This window comes from Tachysurus vachellii, chromosome 4 (assembly GCF_030014155.1).
Source record: "Tachysurus vachellii isolate PV-2020 chromosome 4, HZAU_Pvac_v1, whole genome shotgun sequence".
Classification (NCBI taxonomy): domain Eukaryota; kingdom Metazoa; phylum Chordata; class Actinopteri; order Siluriformes; family Bagridae; genus Tachysurus; species Tachysurus vachellii.
This window is the reverse complement of record NC_083463.1, coordinates 3,840,929-3,846,928: the sequence shown is the minus strand read 5'-3', so window position 1 is coordinate 3,846,928 and position 6,000 is coordinate 3,840,929.

The following is a 6,000-nucleotide window of genomic DNA, read 5'->3' as shown; positions in this document are numbered from 1 at the left end:
ATCCAATTCCATTGGTAATGATGTGGTTACGAAAAATGGGATTTTTTTGTCTTTGTAGGCTTGCTAGCACATTTATGCTAGCCCTTGTAATAAAGCCAAAATATATAAATTTGTAACACTAAATTGCAGTAAAGATGCATGTGTACTAGCATTTTGTAAGCTAAATTGTCCAGATGATATTCCATTAATTAATTTTAATAAAACTGGGACAAATGAAAGTTCAAATCTGATGATCATCAGCAAAAAACCGCACTGCTTTGATTAAGATAGATAGATAGATAGATAGATAGATAGATAGATAGATAGATAGATAGATAGATAGATAGATACTTTATTAATCCCGGAGGAAATTCAAGCATCCAGTAGCACACACAGAAAAATAAGATTAATGATTAAAGACTCAATGATCAGTTCTTCATATTGTGGCACCAAAGAATCAAAATGGAGGAAGTGCTGAGTTCAGCATGGTGTCTGATATCATGCTGTTTTCATATAATAAGCTGGGGCTAACTTCAAATACTCTTTTCTGTTGGTTGTTTGTTCTCACCAGAACATTGTTAATCATGGCTAATTAATCTATGAACATGATACATAGCATGTGACAGCTTTTATGCACTTTTCTGGCCAGAAGCTTCAGAATGTTAAAGACTACAATCTGATTAGCTGTGATTGATTTTGGTAGCAAAATGTAATCTCAGGACTGACATAAGCACCTCTGCTTATAGGTTATTGACTGATGATTTTGCTTACAGCAATTAACTGTGAGTGAAAAAGGTCTCGACTGTAAAATGGAGTTCTTGGCCATATTTATTAAATAAATGTATCAGACTCGCCTTGATGCCCGATGACGCCTGAGATAGGCACAGGCTCCCCGTGACCCGAGGTAGTTCGGATAAGCGGTAGAAGATGAATGAATGAATGAATGTATCAGACTCTCTGGCGATCGAAGCTAATCTGGAAATCTTTCGTTCTAGATCTAAGAAAAATATTGTTGTTGTTATTTTGTTTGGTGTATGTGTGTATCCTAACTGGAAGTGGGAGTTTATACTCCATCAAAGTTACAAAGTTTAAGATTTTTAGGTTTAAGTTAAGATTTTTAAGTTTAGATTTTTTATAACAATAATATTTGTGTTCCAGTACATCTGATGAAATGCAAATTGTCATCTACCGCTTGCTAATACTAAGAACTGAGTTTGATGAGATGATGAGGGGAACAGAAGTGACGAGGAGGTGATGGGCAGGTTTGCTGTTAAAGAAAGGAACTTAGAAGGACAGATGGTGGTGGACTTTGATAAGCGGATGGAAATGGCTGGAGTTATCACTTATTTCCAGAAGAGAGAGGAACATAGAGTTACATATACTGTAAGTGGAGTGGAGGTAGGAGTACGCAGGTCGACTACATTCTACATTTTTTTGATCAGGGAGGCAGGTAGGAGGGTGCTAGGTGTGTCACCTGGAAGGAGAAAAGAAGATAAACATGGTGGCGGTGGAGCAGGGAAATACAGGAAAGCATTCAGAGAAAGAGGCTAGCTAAAAAAGAAGTGGGACACAGAAAGGCATGAAGAAAGAAGACAGGATTACAAGAAATTGCAGCGCAAAGTGAAGAGCGATGTGGAAAAGGCCAAACAGAAATCATACAATGCCAGGTTAGACACGAGGGAAGGTGAGATGGCCCTGTACAGATTAGTGAGACAGAGAGATAGAAAAGGGAAGGATGTCTAACAGATAACGGTGATTAAAGGTGGAAGGAGTGTTATGAGGAGCTGATGAATGAGAGGGAAAGAAAGGGGAAAGAGGTGAATATTATAAAGCAGGAAAAAGCAATGTTTAGAAAGGATGAGGTGAGGAAGGCTCTGGGGTACTGGGGGGGTGATTGCAGGCGGGTTGGAGTGGGTGGAGGAATGTTTCAGGAGTGTTGTGTGACAAAAGAATGTCAGCAAGAATTAAAGGAAAGGTGTAGAAGACAGTAGTGAAAGCAGCTCTGCTGTATGGGTTAGAGACTGTAGCAGTGAGGAAAAGTCATGAGGCAGAGATGGAGGTAGCAGAGATGAGGATGTTGAGGTTCCCTTTAGGATTGACGATGGAAACAGATGATTCGCTGTGGCGACTCCTAAGGAGAAAAGCCGTAAGTAGAAGAAGAAGCTTACTAATATTATGAACAGCAGCTATGCCATTTCCTCTCCAATTGCTTCTCTTTACCAGCTCCAGTTGTGTCATCAAGATTTTGGACATCCGAAGAGAAGTTGCCAACCGCATTAGTTGCCAACCCCATAAGAACTAAGAAGGGAACCACCTTTTATGCAATAACACAATAACAGATACAATAGAATACAAATGCTGTATCTCCATCATTGAGTATTTGAAGTCTTTGGCAAGGAGGATCCAGGTTGGTGTTGAATCTATAATGAGCTAATTTATGAGTTGCTCCAGATTTCCTGGTTACACAACTCCAAATTAAATGTATATGACTGTAGAAAGGACATTATTTATAATCACACTCTCTGGCATTTATAATGATAAATAATCAGTCTCTCTAGTGAAACCCAAATGAAGATGGGTTCCTTTCTGAGTCTGGTTCCTCCCGAGATTTTTCCCCATACCATCTAAAGGAGTTTTTGCAGCAGGCTTGCTTAATAGGAATAAATAGGGATGAATTAAAAAAAAAATTTCAATAAAAGATCATGTTCTGTAAAGCTGCTTTGCGATGATGTTGATTGTTAAAAGCACTATACAAAAAAATGCAATTGAATAATACAGTATATAAAATCCAGTGAATCTGGTTCTGAGGTCTGTTTAATGCACTTATACAAGTTAGAGTTAAAGTACAATCTGCACTGAAACAGAATGCACTAATTTATACTTTACTCTTCCAGACCTGAGATCATCTTGCCTATTTTGCAAGTTGACATAATCTGTTAATTTCTTGGTTAGCTTCAGTCACACACTGTTACACTCTGTGCCTTGCTGACTCTTGTGCATGCACACACGTGTTAGATTTAAAGGGCCACAGAGTTCAGGCTCCTCCAGGAAACTAAGTACACACCTATTTCTAGGAATAGTATCTGCACTTCATTTGCTTCTGTAGGAAGGAAATATACTGTTATATATATATACTGGCATGTTTCTTGTCTGCTATATTTAATAACAAGATGGTTTTGAAGTCATGTATAATAACTCCAGGCAGATCACCTGTGATTAAAATTTGCACATCATTGGAGCAGGACAGCTGCAGAATGTAAACTGATTTACTAACTGATTATGACTCTGACTACAGTTATTAAGATAAAACAGCACATGCCTGCTAGTAGCAGATAATAATTTAAAAAAAAAAAGCACGAATAAGGAAAGTGAGCAATAAGAATAGCTAAGATAATAAAGAATGCCCAGATCAAGTCATAATCAACATATTTGAAACATAAGGCCAAAACCCAAAACCTGTCATAACAGTTACAGTTAAAGTGCCTAAATAAGCGCACCTAATTTAACGGGGATATCATGTTTTACAGTGCTCTATTTGATAGGGTGGGTGGTAGCCTAGTGGCAAAGTGTTGGAAATAGTTGAGGGTTGTGAGTTCAAAATCCACTAAGCTGCCAGGGGCAGTGGTGGCTCTGAGTTGCTGATTGGAGGATCGGGCTTCAATCCCCAGCACTGCCAAGCTGACACTGTTGGGCCCTTGAGCAAGGCCCTTAACCCTCTCTGCTCCAGGGATGCTGTATCATGGCTGAGCCCAACCTCCAAAGTTGGGAGATGTGAAAAAATAATGTCACTGTGCTGTAATGTATGTGACAAAATAAAGGCTTCTTCTTCTGCCACTGAGCAGGGCCTTTATCCCTCAATTGCTCGTATAAAATGTAAGTCACTCTGGATAAGGATGTCTATCAAAAGGTTTGCTATTTTCTTCAAATGATTCTTTTTTCCTAACAGTTCATGAATTTTTTTTTCTAATTGGCCATGTAATTATCAAAAAAACATTACATTTTGATTCTCCCTGTCATGCTTCATTATAAACATATCTACTGTGTGTCAAACACATAATCCACCATTTACACTAAAAAAAACAAGTCGACTACTAAAAGAAGCCAAAAGCCAGTGAGCTGACATCTTCATAAACAAAACGTTCATATAGGGATATTAAACAGCTAATCTGCCTGTGTCTGTCTGGGCATTTTGCCACAATCCAAGCGTATTATGCTAATTACAGACTGGGTGTAAAGTACAGGGTATAAAAGGAGAGTTACAGGGTGGCAGTTTTTGGTCACAGATCATGTTTTACCACATTGAATTTTAGTCAAGGCAGCAGTGAGTGTGTAAAGATTTGTGGCTTACGTTAATGCAACAGACAGGCTTACTGTCACAAGTTGTTATATCAGCTTGCACTTTTGCACTATATTCATTTAAAATAATCTTTAAAATGTAGGATAGTTCAGTAGAAGTTGTAACAATGAAATGCAAAAATCTGTGACTGATTAACAGCTAAGAAAAAGAAGAAGGTTTTTATTACTAAGGTCAGATTTTTTTAGTTGTTTCCATCAGTTGTTTGTGTATTAAATGTTCATTTATCATTGTCCAGCAGTGATTGTAGTCCTCTATTGGTGATTGTGAAGTAGTACAGCTGTTGTCAATATCAGTAGGTAGGCAGGTAGGTCGGTCTGTAGGTTGGTGTATTGGAAGGAAGGAAGGAAGGAAGGAAGGAGGAAGAAAGGAAAGAAGGAGGGAGAAAGGAAGGAATTTCTGTTATTTTTGAGAGGAAGAACTGAAATAAACAAAAAGATTACTATGACTGTGCCAATGATATCCTCAGATTCCTCTTCTTAGTTTAGCTTGATGTAGATCATCCACCTCAAGGTTTCATATGTTGTGCTTCTGAAATGCTGTTGTGCTCACCATGATTTTAAAGAGAGCTTAGTTAGTGTGTGGAGTAATATCAGTTCAAAGCAATATGGCAATTCTCCTCTGACCTCTCATCAACAAGGTGTTTCCAACCATAATGCTACACTGTTAAATGTTTTTTTTCACACCATTATGTGTAAAGTCTAGAAATCAACAGTTTCTGAAATACTCAAAGCAGCTCATCTGGGACCAGTAGCCACTTTTGTATATCGCTCTGTAAAAAGGTGACTTATTCCATAAATGTAAATGAAAATTTTAAACAACCATGCCATGGGTAAAGTAGAAAAGGTCCAGTCTTGTCCCTTCACTGGACCCAAGGGGACCAAACCCAAACTTCCACTCCTGAACTGTGAAGTTTTAAAGGGATGCATTTTTATACTTTCATGAATTGAGTTCTCAGATAGTATATGTGTGTGCTTTTGAAAAATGAGAGGAATCCTCCTGAAATAATATTAGTGCAGAAGAGTCCTCTAGTGGTGAGCAGTAGCAGTGTCAGCTATTTTGCTACAAAAGGCAGTTAAGCTGCATGTTGAAAAAAGAAGTGAGAGCTAGCTAGATACAGTAAAAGCAAAATTCACAAATGAATGCAAATGACTATTAATTTCCACTCACACTGATGAATAATATACACACTTTCAAAAGGTTTCATTGCTGTATTTTGACCAAGGTTGAGAGGAAGCAAAGCAGCCTGTGTTTCTGTTAAACAATTGGCCATGGACAGGAGGAAACGTGATGAACTGAATTGAGTGAGTCTGCTAGCTTTACTGTTGCTTTTTCACATACCTTCAAGACAAATCCGCAAAAACTCCTAAACTTTGGAATAGCCTTCCTGACAGTGTGGGGGTCTCCATGTGTTACACACGCAGTCCACAAGTTTGTTAAAATGAATATATATGGTTAGTTTATTTCAAAACTCAGTAAGCAAAACGTGGGTCAGTGTAATACTGCACTTCTGCATCTCGCACTCTCACGCTCTTTCTCTAATAACACCTGTCTGTCCAGCTCCGTTTTTTTTTAAAGACACAGACATAAACATTACTAAACCCAGAAGAAACAAATGTCATCAACAGGAACAATACATTTAGTTAACAATTATAAGCATAAAAAAT